Source organism: Zingiber officinale, chromosome 4B (genome assembly GCF_018446385.1).
Source record: "Zingiber officinale cultivar Zhangliang chromosome 4B, Zo_v1.1, whole genome shotgun sequence".
Classification (NCBI taxonomy): Eukaryota; Viridiplantae; Streptophyta; class Magnoliopsida; order Zingiberales; family Zingiberaceae; genus Zingiber; species Zingiber officinale.
The window spans coordinates 110848193-110869390 of record NC_055993.1 but is presented as its reverse complement, the minus strand read 5'-3'; the positions used below and the strand labels follow the sequence as shown (position 1 = coordinate 110869390).

The window sequence follows — 21198 nt, the reverse complement described above, 5'->3', positions numbered from 1 at the left end:
ATAGAGAATTGGAACTAGCCGAAGCTAGTAGGGAGGTAGCTGTGTGGATCTACACGATCGTACCTCCCCTGACATGAAGATTGAGGTCACAGTCGTGCCTCGAGGTACGACTGTGTTTCCTCTTTCCCAGAATTTCAAGACACGGTTGTGTTTAGGGAACACAGTCGTTCCTCCTCAAAACTGATCTTCCAAGACCTGGCCATGCCAAGTTGGCACGACCGTGACACAACCCATGTCTCATTCAACCGTGTGTGCTTATAAATAGGGGAGTTCTTCCCCCTTTCGAGGGGAGGAGAGTTTTCCCCTTGGGGGAGACTCAAGGTCAAGATCTACACTTCATCCAAGCCATATTCAACGATCCAAGACCATTTCCATCTTCTCCGGACACAAGGATTGGATCCGAAGATTTGACACCGCACTTGGATAAACTTTCCTTATCTTTTCTCTCTTGAATTGCTTAGGAATCTTGTAATCTTAATGTCTTTGGATTCAATTATCCTTGTCATAGAGTAGATCCACTTGTTTTAAGATTAAGAGAGTAATTGTAACGTGAGATTGATGTGAACTCTATGGATATGCTAATTTCCCTTCCAATGATGTATTTATGCCTTGCATCCATTTGATTGAATGTGTGTGTGATGTGTTTATGTTTAATTGATTGAATATATAGATCACTCACCCCATAGAGGGGATGCCCTAGATCGTATACCCCGGGTGGCGGGGGCATGACAAGGGCTAACCTTTTAACCGGACTTTCGAAGACATTGTCTTGAAAGGGAGAGTGATTCTCTATATGAAAGGACTTAAGTATGCTTAATGGGTTGTTCCTTATCTATGTTAATAGGTATATTGCATAATCTAGGATCGTAAACTCGAGGAGCCTTATGTGACAAAGGGTAATCCTTTAACTGAGCATCCTAGGTTATCTCCAATACCTAGGGACATTGGATAGTCAAGGGAGCAACACTTTGGTACGACCGTTGCATGGGAGTATCATGACTTAGTTATATTTCCTATATTGCATAAGAATAGAGGGTAGGAGATGAGCAATCCATAACATATTGATCAACATTACAATGAAACCGAACCCTAGAACACTCAACTTGACCTGCTCCCCTCAAAATTTTCTTTCTCTCTCTTATTCTCTCAACTTAGTTCGTGAGACTTAACTAATATTTTGATCGTCAAGCTAGCTAGCCGTGTGACCTCACTAGTGTCACTAATTTCTGTGGGATTGATATTTTATTATTTGTGATAAAATCGTGCACTTGCGGTTACGTATAAGAGAAAGTTATTAAAATTAGTCTTTGTATGAACATGTGACAATCATGAATCTTTATTCCAAACTTTTTTAATCTATTTATATCCACACATCGGACCATATTTGAGGCATATCTATTGGAAAATTTGATTTCTTTCAACCAAGTACATAATACTTGCTTTCCTTCTTTGTCCAGTATATAATAAGCTTTTGGATATTGACTAGTTGTTTCGTTCTGATACAAATAATGTTTGTTAACTAATTGTTTTAATTCCTTATGTGATTTTGCCATATCTTTAGTTTTTCTATAAACATTTATCAATGTATTGAAGATATTATCAAAAAAAAATTCTTAACATGCATCACATCTAAATTATATAAAATTAGCAAATATTTTTAATATTGTAGCTTCCAAAATATATATTTTTCCCTCCAATCGTACATGCACATTCTAACAATGTACTTATTTATTTCATTAAGACCATCCTGATATACTGGTAGAGATACAAAGCTATCAATTTTGTTAATAACTTCTTCTCTTGACTTTATTTTTGGAGGAAGTTTCCTGACCATTTCATTCTTTTTGAAATTTATCTTATTTTGCTTGAATAGGTGATCAACTGATACAAATTTACGATGATTATCAAACTAGAATATCTTCTCCCTACAAAACAATGAAAATACATCAGACTCACTCATACAATGTAGACATGCTAACTTGTCAGTTATGCTCCATCTTGACAACATTGAATATGTTGAAAAATCACTAATCGTCCATAACAAAGTAACATATATTATAAAAATTATTTTACTTGCAATGTCATAAGTCTCCATCCTACATTTCATAAATGATTCAATTCTGCAATTAAAAGTTGTAAAAAAGAAATATCTATTTACTCTTTTAGATTTTGAGGATCTGAAATAAGTATAGTAAGAAAATTAAATTCGTCTTTCATGCACATTCATGACGGTAAGTTATATGGTGTTAATATAACTAGCCACGATGAATATTACTGTCTATAGCTCCCAAATGACTGAAATTCATTTGCAGAAAGTCCAAGTCTCACATTTATAGTTTCATTGCAAAGGAGGAAAATATTATAGCAAGATGTTTTCATGCAGGGGAGTTACAGGGAACATACATTATATCTCTTTTGTTTACATGCTCATGATGCCACCTCATGTGGCTTGCTGTTGCAGGAAATGCATACAAGCGTTGAAGTCTAACACTTAACGGGAGTAATACATAACTTTCAATGGAATATTTTTCTTCTTCTTCTTTCCGGGCATGCGACTATACTGCTTATAATGAGGGTGATTACATATCTTGCATTTCATTAGTTCACTATCTTTATTCCAAAAGATCATGTAGTTATTGATATAATAATCAATCTTCTCTACAGGTAAACCTAAACCCCTTACTAATTTCTTTGTACTATAGAAGCTATCAATCATTAGGTGATCAATAGGGAGCAACTCAGACATCAATTGACACATGCCATCATAACATCATTCAGAGAAATGATGTTCTTCCTTAATGTTCAATAATTTTACAGTAGTTGATGGTTGAGAATGTCCAGAAGGAATGTCTTTCCACGCTTCTCTTTCACTAGCATTTAACATGCCATATAGTTTCTAAACTTCTGGTGTTGGTATTTCATTTGCTTGGTATGATTGATCAACTATATTAATTGCATCGTAAACTATTGATTGGATTGTATTCACATGCCTTAATGATTCCTGTAGAGAAATCGGGTAGGATGTTATAGGCCGACCGACGACCACTCGACCATTATGTCGCCAACTCGGTCACACAAAATGTAGCTACTGACCTATTCTTCACTTGACTTTTAGGTTGTCGGAGAGGCGCACTATGTTCGATCGGCTCTTAAGTCCGATCGGCAAGGGCGGTGGGCCAGGGTAACTTAGTATTTGACTTTTAACCTCATCTGCAAGTTGCAGAGGATGGTTGTTCTGACGGTCTGGTCGTTCTTTCACGTTCGACCGGCGCTGAGGGCTCGCTCGGCCAACCCTGCCTAGTCCGCAGTCTCGTGGTCCATCTGACCTTGCGGCTTTGACCATTTGACTTTGACTTCCATGTCATCCGGTCCTCGTTGCTTTGACCCGCTCTTGGGTGGACCCCTCTTTATCACCGCATCATCTGGTAAAATATTCTAAGGCGATGAAATCATTTTCTAACTTATTGTACATCTATGCTTGATTCATATATATTGTATTCTATTGAGAATAAAAGTTTCATCATTAATAAACGTGTAAACTTAACATGAATAAAAAAAACTATTGCGACATTTTAGTTCTTAGATATACAAGGAAAAAGAACCTCATTTTTTCAGTAAGGATATTCTACATAATGTAAATACTCTACTAAAAAGTTTGATTTTAGTTCTAAATAATCAATATGTAGAATGAGAACAAGTAATTACAACATTACTAAATGTGTAAAACTAAACATGCATATAGTTTAAACCTAAGTCTTAAACTACTTAATACTGTTAATAACATTTAAATTTAAACTAAACATTAAGTTTGAACCTAAAAAAAACACAGTATACCTTGAAATCGTGTAGATCAGAAAATGCAGCAGTATACCTGAGGATAAAAAAAAATTAGACATATTACCTTAAATACAATATGAGATTAAATAATAACTAATCAACATTGTTGTCTGATTAACCGCGACTAAGTTTGCAGCTAAGGCTAGTTGAGACTAGGGGCGGTCAAGCTTATTGGCATGGCTGATCTTGCGACCGAGCTTGCGGCTGGCCAAGATCGTTCTTGGCTGAGCTCATGACTGACTAATCTTGTCGTCGGCCAAGCTCGACGCCGGTTTGATCTCTCTGTCAGCTGATCTCGCGGCCAAGCTTATTGTCGACCTATTGTGTTGCCACGCCAGTCACGACTGGCCACGCTAGCCACGGTCAGTGACGCGCAGCCGTGGTCGGCCATGCCAACTGCGGCCCCCTCAAGGTCGCTTGAGCGAGGCCCGTGCCAGAGGAGAGGGAAAGATCTAACTTACCCACGTGCTGGAGAATGCCGTGTGTGCTGGAGAAGTTGTTGGCCAACAACCGGAGTGAGAGAAGAGGAGAGTTCAGGAGAAAAGATAGAGGAAAAATGGTTGGGAAAACCTAAAATCGTGAATTTTTCGATGAAATATGAATACCGTTGCAAACTGGGGACATAATTTATGGTTTCCCGTCGCCTCAATAGCGATGATATTAGTGAGGGAATTTATTTTCCAATGCTAATTAGCAACAAAATTTGTTTTCCGTTACTAAGTCCATTGCTATTCACTGGTTTTTTATAACGAGGACCAAAATTGAAAAAAATACAACTTGCGACAATAAAAATATAATTCCCTCAAAGAATTAATACACTTGGCGTTTTATGCATTCACGCCAGTGCAATGCACTCTAATATATACTACATCCCTTTGTCTGATCAAGAAAGATCAATCTTACTCCTACAAATTGATACAGTTGGTAACTATATAGATAATTATTATAATAGGTCTTGGGATTAATTTTTAGTGGGTACAAAATAACCTATTGAGTACTTGACCTCTCCTATACAAAGGGTCATTGTGCTAGGATAAAATGTACTCCCCCTCGTGATTTATCTGTCTATATCTAATTGGGAGGTTATCGATACTAGGCCAATTGAGATGAATATTATCACCTTTTGCTCCAAAATAAAAATCAATCTTTACAACGCATCATCGATAAGAGATATGGTTGATTTCAAGATATGATAATATTTTACCTGCTTGTTACGCTCAAACTACCGAGACTGCTAGACTAATATGTCAGAAGTCACTATACTTCTAGATTTACTCGGAGCAAATAAGGAGAATAATGTCAATCTTTAAAATTAATCTGACTAAAGGCATGAATACCTTGATTAAAAAAAATCAATCTTTCATTAGAAGGTCAATATCTAATAAGGTCTTTCATTAAAAGGTCAATATATAATCAGGTTGCTGTTATAGCAAAAGAATATATTGTGTATTATTTATTTATTTATTATAAAATAATAGACGGAAGAATTTAAAAATCCATATATCATTTTTTGAATCATTTTTGTCCTTTCCACACCCAAAATCCGTACCACATCTCTCCCAACAATGTCAATCTTGCGGCCGCAATAGAAGCAACTTATGGTCGTGAGCAGCCTCGCTTGGGGGCAGTGTGCGGCCTCACTCGTGACTTTATGACTACGGATGATCTCGCAACCTTGCTCAAGCTAGCTATTTTTTGTTTTTTCTTTTCCTCTACTTTACTTTCACTGTTCTTTTACCTTTTTTTCACTTAGGTTTTTTTTTTCACCTCCTCTCATTTATTGTCAATCACCAAAACTAAGCGTAGCTCAAATGTTAACTGCTCAATCACCAAAACGGATTGGTTAATGTGGTACACCAATGAGTTAACTGCTCAATCACCCCCACTTGAATCCGATCAAACACAAAACCGCTTCGAGATTCGCGCCGCGGGGATCGGACGGCAGATGAGGTGCCGTCGTGGCATTCGCTTGTCGTCAAACGGTAGCCTCTCGGGAGGACTCACATTATAACATTTCCCTCTCGACGTCCATGCGATCGATGGTCCAGTCGGTGAGTCGGACTGCGCGTGTACGACAGCTTCGTAGTCAGCGTCCAATTTCCATGTTGGCCCCCGAACATGCTCTAATTCAAATTATGTACGACGGTGAAGCCACACGTGCGAAATGGGCGATAAAAGGTTGGCGAACCCTAGAACTGGATGAGAGAGAGAGAGAGAGAGAGAGAGAGAGGCGAAGGGGGAGGCGTGATTCTACCACTAGACGTTTCTCCTTTTTTTTTTTTTTGAGATTTGCTTCTTTGTGATATTTCTCCGTTTTTTGGATTTGCTTCTGATTGATCGACGCACGAATCGTCTTTGTTTTGAATTTATTGGGAGGTGATCATTTAGGCTGACAGAAGAGAGTGAGCACGCAGCGGGGAGGGCATCGGGCGCGGTGACTTCGCTGTTGCGTGCTCACTGCTCTGTCTGTCATCCCGATGATCTCTGCGCCACCGGCACGGCACGGTTCCCCGCTGCCCAGATCTACGTCCTGTTCGTTACTCTGCGTGGAGGAATGGGACGAGAGAGATGGAATGGTCAAGCCCTGGCTACGATTTGCACGCTTGCGATCTGCTTTATTATATTTTATTTGATCTTTTCGGTTTCGCCTTCGTCCTCGAGCTTGGGGGTGCAGGCTGTGCTACATTTTAACTCATGCCAGTTAGCCTACCTTCCTCCTCTGTCTTGTAGAGTGTGGTTTCCGAGGAGGCTTCGGCATGTTATTACAGGGTGTATTTGTGTCTCGTCTTGAACGCTTCTTCACTTTTGTTTTTGTTTTGCTCGATTTAGACATTAGGCCGGATTGGAACGCGAATTTGAATGAAAATAGGAAAGAAAATCTTTTGATTGAATTGGGCCTGGAAGCGTGACTTCCGAGGAGAGTTCTCGCATCGGGGAAAGGAAGAAACCAGTTTGCATACCCGTACCGCCTATTCCTGCCATCTGTTCGAATTTAACGGAATTCACTGTTCTTCTTTGTTTATATTTGTATTCATTAAAACAGAAACAATTTCCTTTGCTTGCTTTGTTTCTTTGTTTTTTTTTTGTTTTAAATTCTTCCTGCAGATTGATGTACTGATTTCTAGAGTTCGGCTGTCTGCGTCTCCGTACACTATTTTGTCCGAAGATGGAAAGCCACATCTTCATTTTGTGATTCAGAAGGACCCTCCCGCTTGAAGACCCATCACGAGCAGGTTTCAATTTATTTGTTGGAAATATTTATTTGGCCGGTCGTACGTTTGCTAATTTTTGGCTGGAGGAATGTATTCTTTGAAGATGCTCCAAGAGACCTTGTTGAACCGACTTTTTTTTTCCCCCGTCTGGTAAAGGTTCGAGCTACATCAATTATGAACGGAACGTAGACAGCAACCAACATCCCTCGATGAAGGTAAGGAGAGAACTTATTGAGGCTACTTTCTTTAATTTGGTCATGTTTACACGAATACATGTAATATTTCTTACAAAATCTCTTTTTTCTAGGAAAACAGACGTTAATTTTTTATATTCTTCATTATACAATAGTGAAGAAATTGTTCAGGAACATCTCTCACTTTAAGGTGAGAAGAAAGCTTCTTGTTGCTTTCATTCTTTGGTATGTTTTACAAAACATATAATTCACATGCATGCTTCTTTAATTATGGGGTCATTGCTAATTGGGTCTTTTAATTGAATGAAAACATCCAGATTTGCTGAAGAACAGAGAATAAAAATATATAAATTCTGTGTGCTACTTATCGAGAACTTCCAAGTTTGCACAAAATATTGACAATTTATTTGATTACTCTTTTTAAACCATCAGATACCATACTGGTCCGTTTAATATGCTTTGGGATTTTGCATCAGCTCACCTGGATATGCAATCAAATTATTCAAACTCTTAAGGTATATTGAACATAAATAAACATACCTAAAGTGAAAGTATATTGATTTAATGGGGGAATACACTGACGACACATAGGTGTTAACTTTCACAGTCAAATGCGATGAGTTTTGGTCTGTTTTGTAATGTCTCAAGATATATATTGGTTAAAACCAAACAGTTTTATTGGACATATTCTTAAAAATAATTATACATAAATTAATAAAGGAAAATTGGTTGTTATGAAAATAATTGAGACAGAGACATCTAGGGATCACTTTAATTTTAGCTATATAGCTAGTTTTTCCTATGTTGCTTTTGTTTCCATTTTGTGGCATTTTTCATGTTTGGGCTGGAAAGAAGCTTAATTATTATGTGTAATCCTAGTGCTTTTATTTTGGTATAATTGAACTGACAGAAGTTATATTGCTATCTTTTCGTTTTCTGCAATTGCACAGTTGGTTCATTGAGCTTATGGCTAATTAGGTCAGTATACCAAATTGTTTTATTATATGCTATCCTTTGTTGAGTTTATCTTGGAGTATCGTTGTTTCCTTGTCACTAAAAAGAAGGTTGAGAACACTATTACCTACCTGCACTTAAAAAAATGTCTCATAAGATGACAGATTTTGTATCTTCATAGACTTTATGTTGTTCCAGCTTGAGGAAATAGGTAGCATAATTTATACTATTTATCATCTTTAAGTAATGCTTTATTGAAAATAATTTTTATGCTAATGTAGAGTAATTATCCATCTTTCTTCTGATTGTTCCAAATATTGGGTAAACTTGCAAGGCCAGTAACACCTTCAAAACAAATTCTACATTCATTAAATCAAAAATTATTTTGAAGGGTGATTTATAGTAGCAAGGATGACAGAGGGTTCATTTATTAATGCGCAACTCAAATACTCACAAGTAATAAAGATTATATTAATGTGCTATCGTGGCTAGTGTTTGAATGGAAGAGATTCTAATTCATAATCTCTTAACCTTCTTCCATTACTTTCTTAAGCTTAGTTAAGTTAAACAACACAGGTAAAGGATATGGTAAACTAGTCTTCATCACCTATTGATAATTTATTGGTCATATATAATTAAGAAAATTCTCTCAATTGTTTTCTTTGAGATCGCTATACTAGTTCTAGAGCAATATTTTAAAAATCAATTTAGATGGTAGCCTAGTCTCTTTCAAGTAGGCTTCATCTTCTTCTTTTTTTTTTAAGATAAGGCTCAAGTAGGCTTCACCTGGCCTAGGTGGTCCATTCGAAAGCCACCCAAGAAGACCACCGAGACAACTTAGGTAGCCCAGGTGGTCCCATGGATGGTCCAAGTAGTATAGTGGGGAAAATTTATTTTTTGTTTGATGCTTCGCTTACTTAAAGGCAACCATAATTTCTATCTATTCTCTATATAAAATAGTTCAACTATAATTTTCATTGATTCTCTAACTTTGATTCCCCCTACTCTCATCACCAGTGTGTTTTCTCCCTTTCCTGTGTACTTTCTGGTTAATTATTTTACTATATTTTCATTAATGTTTTCTCTTCTCACCAAGGTTTAAAATGTTGAACTATGTTAGAGTTTTGAATTTTGATTGAAATGATACTATTTTTGATATTATATCAGTGTTTTATACATAAGTCAATGTTAAAAAAGAGGAGATTGTGACTCCTATTGCCACCGAAGTGTTATACAGATTAGATGATAAAGACGAACATGCACATGAAAATCATGGTAAGCCTAGGCAGATTTCCAATGGGACTGCCTGATCACCTAGCTAGTAGCTAGGTTGTTCTTCCTTCAGGTGGATTTATCAAGAATTGATCAAGGTGGATCTCACTTGAGAGCTTAAAAAGATAGGACGACATAAATGCTCAAGTTATCCCATCAAGTGGTCCATTGCAAAATTTACTAATCTACATCCTCCACTTACAGATTTTCCCTTTTTTTATCACCTTGAACAAAATTTCTTGATTTGGCTGGATATTGCCTAGTTTAAAACTGATATCTAAAAGATCGGTCATGGTAGTTGCATATAAACCATGTTGCAAGATCACCTGCTTGCATCGTTAGTCTGCCTTACCTAGCAAAAAAAGTTTCATATGACTATCTCTTCATCCTTTGAGAAAATGATTGTTTCGTTGAAATTGCAATACACTTAAAATTTGCTGATCATCTCCACAAATATCTGAAATTGTTAGCTTTCAGGGTGTCATTTGAATTGCCTAGATGTATAGATCTACACAGATTATAGGTTTGGTAAAGGATAGAGTGGATTACGTTTGTGCAAACTGCAATCCATGAGGACATTTCAAACAAATACCAGACTCGCTACTTAACAAAACTGTCAAGCCTCCACCAAAGAAGAGATAATAGCCTCGATCCTTACAATCCATCTTCCTTAAAACCTTTATAATAACAATACATGAAGAAGGGGATGCTAGTTTACCAAATAAAGCTTTTTCCATATCAATCTTCAGTAAATAAACCTCTTCAATTATAATTTTGCACTAGTGATTATCTTTGGAGCTACTTAAAATAATTCTTTTACCAATGATTCTAAGAATGCCTATTGATAAAGGATAGTCCGGTGCATGAAGTTTCCATCAGTGTTGATATTGGAAAAGGATCGGATCATATTGGATCTATTGTATATAGTTTTATCTTGTATTTTGCAAGAGACTATTTTTACGAGTCAAACTCTTAACCTTAATGCCACATGATAGCAATTTTACTATTGCGCTAAGGCTCTGAATGCATATTGATGAGACCCAATAATAGTAGGAATGCCAATAATGAAAATTAAGAATTTAATTTTTAAAATTTAATATTTATAAGAGTATTTTGTTATGTCTTCCTCTTTAGGAGCAAAAGTAGTCTTCATGTAGCTAATTATCATATTAATATTATAGAAAATTATAGAAAATTTTTACTAGAAATTTAATTTAATTTGGTTTTGTTTCATAGTTTGTAATTAATTTCGTATAGATTATAACGGCCTTAGAAATATGTGTGATTATTAAGATTAGGGAGCTATATATATGTTTAAAGCTAGATAGGGAAAGACTCCCTTCCCGCTTTGCTAGCAAGGATAAAAGTTTAGTTTTAAGTTTTCCTTATTCGGAGAACTAGAATAAAAATGGATGAAAAGTTGATGATAAATTACCTTCAATTAGGTGTCATCAAGTTGCCAAAAGAAACTCCACAAGAGCCAGCAGCTCAGGAGATTTCTTCTTGCTTAGTGTAGGGATAGAATTTCAAGATTTCATCCCTAAGAATGAATCATTAATAGTATTTGGTTTCTCCTTCAGTTTGTGGTAGATCTTTTAAAGATAGGTACACTTTTGGTATGCGTGATGTTCATCAAACATTGGAATTGATTAAGAAGAGAATAATTATTCAATCTAAGGTTGATTTATGAAACAAAATTGATACCTCTTGGTTGTTGGTGAGTTGAGGCAAGAGTCTAAGCTTAGTTTCACTCGAGATGATGATAGGGTACCATGATTTTAGGGTTGGTAGCGTGTGCCAAAGATACACAATTAAGGAGCAATTGATGGGAGAGGCACATTGGTCCCACTTTATAGTTCATCCTAGCAGTACTAGGGTGTAAGGAACATTAAGAGGCACATTGGTCCCACTTTATAGTTCATCCTAGCAGTACTAGGGTGTAAGGAACATTAAGAGGTCCAACGGTATGAAATTGGGACATTCTGTGCTTAGTGACTAGATGTTTAGTGCTCCAGCAGATGAAGATAGAGTACCAATGACCAACAAGACTGTCACAGAGGATATCAATTTCAGAATAGAAGTGGGAGCATGTCACAATATATTTTATTATAAGGTTCTTGAGTTCACAGAAGGGCCGAAACTCCATTTGAGTGATAGTAGATGATTTGACCAAGTCAACTCATCACCATTTTTTATTGTTTCTGCTTAATGCAGCCATTGAACTGCTAATTAAGATCTTTCAGTCATTGGAATTTTTATTGTTTGAGCTTCTCTTCAGGATGATTGAATGCGCCAACCATTAAGATAACTTTTTCTATAAAATAGCTACTCATCTTGATATTTAGGATTGTAAATGAATCAATCGTTCGTGAATAAACTTGGTGTTCGGCTCGGTAAGAGCTTATTTATGTTCGTTCAATATACGCAAGATCAATTAAATAAACAAACTTGAACAGCTCGTTAAACTAAACAAATAAAGTTTGAACACATATGTGTTCAGCTCATTAACGTTCGTGAATAATGTTCATGAACCATATTCATTAATAAAACTCTTATCAATATGTTAAATAAACAATAAAATAAAATAAATAAGTTTGAATGATCAAGCTCAATGACCAATCAAACAACTAAAAGTTTAAACAATCAAACAAGCTTCAATTGAGAGCTCGATAACATCTAAATGAATATGTTGGATCGAGACACATGTGAGAGGAGGGTGAACATGTGGTTTTGAATTTTTTTTCTAATTTAAAAACAAAATACATAAGCGCAACAAAAATAAGAACAAAAAAGGAAAAAGACAATAACGCAAGCTGTTTTACTTGGTTCGGAGTTTTCGGCGACTCCTACTCCAAGGCCTAGGTTTCGCGGACCTATTGATGGGTAATCCACTAATAGTCTATTTTGGAACCACCGGAAGAAAGAATCGAATATAGAACGTATGAAAGGAAAGTGTATGTAAAATACCGAAAAATGACGAATAACGATAAGAGAATTTTTAGAAATTTTTTGAGAATTTTTCGGAGCTTCTGTGACGAGTTTCACGAGGACCAATTATGGGTCCCGGGAAAGCCTGTTTTGGTTACCCATTTAAGCGAGGAAATGTGTATTTTCTGTTGGGGATCGGACGACTGGCTTGAAGGGGGGTTGGATAGATGGCGCCCCCAAATACTCGCTTTCTACACTATTGTTAGTATGCGCAGCGGAAATCTAATACTAACTACAAATATGAATACAAAGAAAGCTTAAGACAAGAATAAGAAATGCAAACCAAGCTAACACGTTGTTTAACGTGGTTCGGAGATTAGGGCTCCTACTCCACGGCTGTCCGTAAGGTGGACGATCCCGATCCTTCGGTGGATTACTCCCCGGAAAACTTCCGGCTAGCTCAAACCTCCTTGTGGGTGGAGAAACCTCACCACAACCCTCACAAGAGCTCCTTTGACGCTAGGACACAGGTAGACTACTAATAGAGATTAACCACCTCTATTTCGTCAGACTCAACCAAGCTTCCAAAGCTTGGTTATATAGGCTATGGGTTGGAAAACCCCGCCTACCAGTCGACTGCTAAAACATGCAGTCGACTGCCCTCTGTGGAAATTCAACCGTTACATCCCAACAACTCGAATTCACACTAATCGAGCGAACAGAGACATTTTGTTCGCTGCCAGTCGACTGCCCCAGTCGACTGCACCAGTCGATTGCTAAAACATGCAGTCGACTGCTACAGTAGCGCTACAGTAACGCTACAGTACTGCTACAGTAAAACACTAAAAACTAGGATTTTACTCCGAGTACAATCTCTCTTGTACTCGTACCCTCACCCTTATGACTCACTTGATGCTTCCTTTGCAGCTTTGACCTTTTACCTTCAAGCCTACTTCCTTTGGCTCTCGTCCCTCGGATGCATTCAAGCCCGTGGCTCGTCCCCAATGCCATCCTTCGCGTATGCCTCGAAGTCGCTTCCCTCGGCCCTTGTCCTCGCTGCCTTGTCCACGGTCTCTCAGATGCTCCATCCTTCACCAGACCCGAAGCCATCAACCCGAGTCACATGTGTATCCTGCAAACCTGCACAACTCAAATACACATATCAAATACAAGGGTGAACCTAACTTAAACCTTTGCCCAAACACCAAAACACATGGTCGCACGGACCATTGGGATTGCTCCAACATTTTCTTAATTTCCTTTTTCTATTTCTTTTTCTTTCTCCCCGACGCCGTGCCCTTACCCGTGCCCGACGGTTTCCTTCTTCAAAACCCTCAACGCGATCCTTTCTTCTTCCCGATCTCTGCCCTAGAGCCTCTACCCCGATTCCTCTCCTCTGGCTGACGTGACGCCAACCCTTGATCCACCTCCGCCGTCTACCAGGTCCGACCAGTGCCGCCAACGCCTGTGCCCTAGCACCGCCGGGTGCCGCTCCTCCTCAGTCCTAGAGCCAACCTCTCCTTCTCTTCCTTTTCGAGCCGCACCGGACGGCGCCACCACTTGAGGCCGATGGGAGTAGCGCTAACACCCTTGGCGCCGCTTCTCTGCATTGTCAACCTTCCCTTTGCCCTAGCGCCGTGCCCTAGATTGGGTCCACCTGATCACCGGCGCCAGCCAAGGTGTAGCAGACAGAAGCCGAGCGCCTCAGGTCTTTTGGTTCTGTGCCCTATCTGTCGACCACTAGTTTTGATTCCGACTGGTTATTGTCTACTGTCAGGTAGGAAAAGATTAGGATAAGGCAGGTAGGGTTCTGTTTTCCCAATTTTTCGTGCTAGTGGTTTAACTGATCACATTTGCTTCTAGTTTCCAGCAGCAACTCTGCCCTTGGATCCGGTAGTCACTCCTTCTAGTAACCAACAGCCCTAATTGGGCAACAACTCTTTGATTCCATTAGCGAAAGTGGCTGTGATTTGAGGTAAGAAGTATGATATCAGATTGGTAGTGATGCGAGTTTAATTTGTTGTTGGAGGTTGTGATTGTTTGTTTACCAGTCTTTGTAGCTTGGCCAGCATTGTTCACTGGCGATCCACAACACCGGTCATTCTGTTTTGGGCAGGGAACCCCTTCGACCGTGAGCCATCAACGACCATCCTGGATTTGGGTGAATTCTTATGAATTGGTCTAGATTAGGTTGTTGTGATGGATTATGCTTATTGCAAGTTCTAATTCGTATGGATTAGTTTAAGTCGATTGAGGAGTTAGATGATCCAATTAGGGTTTATAATTGGATATGGATTTATGTTAGCATCTCGAGGATTTGATTTAGCTAATTAATTTATATGTAATTAGCTAAATCTGTATATCATGTATTACAGGACTCTGATTTGAGACGAGCATCTCGACGTTGGATTTGACTGGATTGGACCTACTATTTGAGGCGGGTACCTTGACTTATCTTTGATAATGTTATGTTGATATGTTTAGTAGGTTATAACCTTTAGTAATGATTATGCTCGTCTTTGCTTCGGTTGGTCACTACCCGATACCTGTTACATGCTTGTTTTGTTTACTTATTATGCACTGCATGTTAGCACCTACCTGATTATACATGCTTATAGGGGTAGTGACACAACCATGTGTTTATTATGTTCAGGATCTAGGTTTTTGATACCTTATCTGATCTGTGTACCTTTGATTTGGTTCATTGTCCTATGATACACGTTTTATATTTATATATAGATATTGCTATGCTGTTCAGGATATTGTCATGTTTAGTGTCATGCATCATCTCGCATGATTGCATGCTGTGCGAGAGTCTGCTCCATTATTGTCGAGCACATCTCCAGTTACATGTATCTGCACACATCACCACTCATGGGTTAGTGGTATATCAGACAGGTGTGTGGCAGTTCTGCTGTTTGGCTCCGTTGGTCTGGTGACTCAGCGTGGTAGCCGGCAGACAGTTCTGCTTTGTTTGGCTCCGCTGGTTTAGTGTAGCAGCGTGGTAGCCAACAGGCGGTTGGACTTTGTTTGGCTCCGTTGGTCCGCTCATGGGTAGTGTGACGCAGCATGGTAGCCGGCAGATATTCCTCCCCGTCATCGTGTACCGGGAGATGAGAGCATTGAGCTCCCCCATTTATGATTTGGGGTAGGAGGATAGGTGTACTCCGACAGCATCCCGTCCACTCGGTCACTCATCAGGAGCAGTGACGTCAGAGTGCACGGTTGTCACAACCCTACCCACTCGGTCTCACCATTGTGTGTGAGATGACTGACTGGCGTCAGGGGTGACCATGTCATTGGCATCATATGCATTTATGCATTTACTGATTGTGTTGTTGCATTTATATGCTGCATTTGGATGGATGCATATGTTTGACATGCATACAGGATTTATGATACTCTTGGTCTGACGACCTGACTATCCTATCCATTCTGATAGGAGGGCCTGGTGAGTACAGTTCTCTTCAGTCTTTTCTATTGTGCATCTTCCAGCTTTTGTCCAGGAGACTGTACTCCATAGTTATTACCATTTGTTATAGTTTACTATACATGTCAACTAGGTATCTGCTGAGTTGTTGAACTCACCCCCGTGGACACTATCTTTTTCAGGTACCAGGTTGTTTATGGAGTCGCTTGGAATATCCTGCTTGCCGGTCCCCACGTCACATTAGAAGACCAGTCTCCGCATTTTTTTTATTTTTATCTTGGTATATGATATGTGTGTATTTGGCTTTGTGTTCCGGTTTTGTTCCCGGAGTGTTGTGTTGTTGTGTGGTGTAAGCCTAGCAGGCTAGCAGTCTTATATTTTGATTTCCTATCATTTTCCGCTGTGTTTGGTTTTTGGTACAGCCGAGTGGGCTGTTAGATTTACATATAACTGCGTGGTTGTGTTTTTATTGTATCAGCCGAGTAGGCTGCATATAAATTGCGTGGTTGTGTGGATATTCCAGCCGCCTGTGACTGAGATATATTGTGCATGTAGAAAGGATTCAGATTGTCACCCGTACAGGGGAGATGCTGCCGGAATTTCCTTTGGCAGAGACTCCTCTGGGGCGTGACAGTGTAACAACCCTATACTTTCCTTTTAAATAATAACAAAGAAAATGACTATAAATAAAGGTTATCCAACACTTGTAATTTCTAGGATCGAGCTCGGTGTTGGGCGAAGTAGCTTCTCAACAGAGTAGCGGAGTGTTGGAACATAGATGAAACAACAGAAATGACGAAAGATCGCTAATTTTTGTTCTTGTTTTCTTGCTACTCGAACAAGCCTTTTGTCGGCTGTTGGAGGCACCTCCAATGCCCATGGAGGCGCCTTCAACCCCAGGACTTATCCCTAAAGAAACGACTTCTTATCCACGACGAAGCAACGTTCTCATCCGATTTAAGGCACCTTCCATCAGCTCCAAGGCACCTTCAGCCTAGGCGCAAGGGCGCCTTCCTTTAGCTCCAATGCGCCTTCAACCCACGCGTGAGGGCGCCTCCAGTCAGCTCGGAGGCACTTCCATCACTATTCATCTAAGATGAATTTGTGTCATTCGATCCTGCAAGTACATGTTAGCTTAAAATAAATAGTAATTTATAAAATAGAGTTAGCACAATAAATATAGTATTAATTAGATCCTATTTTCCAGATTAGAATCTAATTAGGGTCTCAATTTAGGTTTTCAAAGGGGACATAAATTAGATCGACGCCTACTATCCCCTCAACTGGGACGCGCCCTCACTTAGTCACTCTCCTTCAGTGACTTACCTCCACTTACCAAGTGTCAAGTTACCTCATTGACGTCAATCTGACCCACCAGGTCTTCATGCCAAAATTGCACATCCGAACTTTGCCAACCGAGAATCGAACATCTCGATATCCTGCTAGAATGACACATTCGGACTTCCTGCTGCTAAAATCCTACATTTGGACTTCGTTAATCGGGAATCGCACATCCCGATTGGACTTCCTATCTGGTGTCAGGTCCTCTTTGATAGGATCTCTTCGTACGGCTAGAGAGGGGGGTGTGAATAGCCGACCCCAATTGTTCGCGTTTCTTTCTACAAACTAGGGTTAGCGCAGCGGAAACTAAATGCAGAAAGAAAACAGGAGAAGAAATCAAACCTCTACGCAAGGATGTAACGAGGTTCGGAGATGAAACTCCTACTCCTCGGCGTGTCCGTAAGGTGGACGAAGCCTATCAATCCGTCGGTGGATGAGTCCCCGGAAAATCGGCTAAATCAAACTCCTTGTGGGTGGAGAAACCTCGCCACAATCACTTGCAACAGCAAGCTAAGAGTACAAGAGAATAGCAAGAACAAAATACAACAGGAATGTAGACACAGTAGCTTGCCTTCTCGTCGACTGGGGTCCCGAATGAAGTAGCAACTTCACAGACAGATGCAACAAGCAACTCAGCAGCAGCTGATCCAGTGGTGGAATGAAGCTCACGCGAAGCTTCAGCACCCAACGAGCTCAACAAAGCTCAGCAAGAAGAAGAAGCAGAAGCTTCAGGCAGGAGAGAACTTCCAGAAGGAAGAAGAAGTAGCTGAAGAAGAGAGAATCACCGAAGTCCTGTAGCCCTCTTTTATACCTGCGAAGAAGAAGAGCAGAGACTAGCCGTTGCTACGCAACGGCTAGAAACCTGGACCGATCAGGCTTCAACCTGATCGGTCTGGGGCTTGCCTGATCGGTCTCGGGGACCGATCAGGCCCTGTGCTGATCGGTCCCCAGACCGATCAGAAGGCTTCACAGAGAGTTGCCCAACTCTCTGTGTGGAATATGATCGGTCCCTGGACCGATCCCATGGTTGCCTTTCTATTCGCTTTCTGATCGGTCTGCAGACCGATCAGAAGAACCTCAGTAAGCCACTGATCGTTATCTGATCGGTCACCAGACCGATCAGATACCCAGCGTATCGCTGGATCGATCCACTGATCGATCCAGAGCTTGGGTTTTGCCCAAACCAAGTTCCAAGTCTTCCAAACCAATATCCGGTCAACCTTGACCTATTGGTATCTCATGCTTAGCATCTGGTCACTCTCTTGACCTGCTAAGACTCCCTACCAAGTGTCCGGTCAATCCCTTTGACCCACTTGGACTTTTCTCTTCGTGTCAAGTATCCGGTCACTCCCTTGACCTACTTGACCTTCTCAACACCAGATGTCCGATCACCCTTGATCCATCTGGATTTTTCCTTGCCCGGCTTTCACCTAGCTTCACTCACTAGGGTTTTTACCTGGCTTCACTCACCAGGATTTCCAATCTGCCCGGCTTCACTCACCAGGACTTTCCAACTGCCTGGCTTCACTCATCAGGACTTTCCAACTGCCTGGCTTCACTCACCAGGACTTTCCCACTGCCTAACATCCCAGTTAGGACTTTCCCACTTGCCAAGCTCCCTGCTTGGACTTTTCCCGTGCCAAGCTTCCTGCTTGGACTTTTCCAGTGCCAAGTCTCCATACTTGGACTTTTTGCGTGCCAAGCTCCCTGCTTGGACTTTCCCAGTGCCAAGTCTCCATACTTGGACTTTTCAGGTCAACCAGGTCAATCCTTGACCTAGGGTTGGACCAATAAACTCCCAACCATCTATTCCTCTCTCACATCAAGAATAGAACTCTCTCACGAGTGTCAAACATCAACATGCAATTCAACTAGGTCAACCTTGACCTAAGGTTGCACCGACAATCTTCCCAAGTCAAACATCAAAATACAACTCGAGTCAAGTCACCTCGAGTCGGGTCAACCAGGTCAACCTCGACCTAAGGTTGCACCAACAATCTCCCCCTTTTTGATGTTTGACAAAACCCATAATCAAGTTAGGTTAACCCGATAACCTAACTTAGGTTTTCCACTCATCTTCCAATGTCCAATGTTCTTTCCTTGAACATTCTCCCCTTAGGTTAACCCGATAACCTAACTTGGGTTCTCCAATAATTCTCCCCCTTTTTGACACACATCAAAGAGAATTCCAATGTATTCCTCGAACATTCCTTGACATTCTTCCCCTAGCTTAGGTTAAACCCGATAACCTAACTTGGGTTCTCCAATAACTCTCCAATGAACACTCTCCCCCTTTTTGACACACATCAAAAAGAAAAAGGAGGGTATCAAGGTCAAAAGTTTCTTCCTAATGAAAGTCCCATACCTTTCATTGAAACTCTTAATTTCCCCCTTGATACTAAACTCAACAATCAACTTAGTGATAATCCCATATCACTAATCCTCAAAAGTCTTAAGGGTAAAAACTCCCCTAAAAGTCAACTCCCCTTGACAATTAGGTAAAACTCCCCTAAAGGTCAACTCCCCTTGACCATTGCACCAACAATGTCTTTGTGAGTTCCAAACCTTTAGAAATCCAAAACACCATTTCCATAACTGAAATTTCAGACAACAGCTGAAAATCAGAAATTGGCACGCTACTGATCGGTCCCCGGACCGATTAGAAACCCATGGATCGGTCCACGCCCGATCGGTCACCAGATCGATCAGGTCTTCCTGGATCGGTCACAGGACCGATCCACACGGACCTGGACCGATCAGGGAACCTCCGGATCGGTCCACAACCTTGATTCTGATTTCAAATTTTCTTTCCCGAAATTCAGAAACCTCTAGAAAATTCAGAAAATTCGAAAATTGTGAAATTTTGAGGATACATTCCTCATAACATATACTATCATGGAAAAATAGTTTTCTATGAAAATAACTTCCATTTTTCAATCTTGATACAAAGTTCAAAAACTTTGAAATAGTTCAAGTTTAACTCAACTTTGTATCACAATGTTCAATGATGAATGCTATCGCTAGGAAAACTTCATCAAGGTTTTTCAAATCAATTTTAAAATACTTTTAAAACCATTTGAATTTAGGACCATAATCTTAGGGCTAGATGTACATGACTTGTACACAAGCTTTCCCTATGATCCTTAATTTCTTGAATTAGGGTCATCTAGGTACAAGGACAATGCACCTTGATCCTAACTCATGATCCTAATATCTCACACACATCTAAGGTGTATCAAACCACATTCAAGTCAATTTGATGTGAGATATGGGTTAAGGTCAACTTAGGCTAAGTTCTCATGCATTTTCTAAACACCAATTTGATCTCAATATCAAATTATATGTTTGTCCTTAAATCAATTTCATTGATTATAATGCAAGAGATGATGACATGGCATATAATGATATCATAAGTAAAAATATGTGCCAATGTCATGATGTCATGGCATAAAGTTTGAAAACTTAAATAAAGCATGACATATAAACTAGCCTAAGCATTATCATGACATTTCAAATGATAATAAACTAAATATGATGTCATGGCATGACATATGGCAACCAATCATGGCAAGTTAGCACAAATAAAATACCTAAATTCCCTATCTAAGTATCCTTAGTCTTAGCTAACTTAAAATCTAACCCTAGATTGCCCATATATCCCTAAGAGAAAACCAAAATCTCAATTATGGTATTTCTCTAGGTTTTCTTAAATTGTGCCAAATAAGATTAAAATCGATATTTTTCAAATATGGCACAATTTACTCTTCAAGGAGTAAATAATAATTCTTTTTCATTTTCAAAGGTTATCAAAACCTTGAAAATGCTCCTTGAGTGTCAATTTCCTCAAAGTTGGGTTAACTACCCTTCTTATTGGAGTTGACACTCTCTAACCCATTTATGGGGTAGAGAAGATGCTCCTAGGAACCCAATACCTATTAGAGCTCATTGGGTTCACTAAATATTCACTAGGGATAACTTCCCTAGCAACCTTCCTAATGACCCTCTTAGGCTTTAAAGCCTTGGTCATTTG

General features: G+C 39.7%; 1 long non-coding RNA gene across 3 annotated transcripts; it reads left to right on the top strand.

Moving 5' to 3' along the window:
• Positions 1 to 6074: 6074 nt before the first annotated feature.
• Positions 6075 to 16062, top strand: LOC121977841. 3 transcript variants are annotated; one of them, XR_006111051.1, is made up of 4 exons: positions 6075 to 7070; positions 7153 to 7264; positions 7357 to 7433; positions 16010 to 16062. It is a non-coding gene; the product is annotated as an uncharacterized LOC121977841 (long non-coding RNA). The 3 variants fall into 3 exon arrangements; XR_006111052.1 differs by having other exon boundaries at positions 6075 to 7264; positions 7365 to 7433; XR_006111050.1 differs by having other exon boundaries at positions 6075 to 7264.
• The last annotated feature ends 5136 nt before the right edge of the window (positions 16063 to 21198 follow it).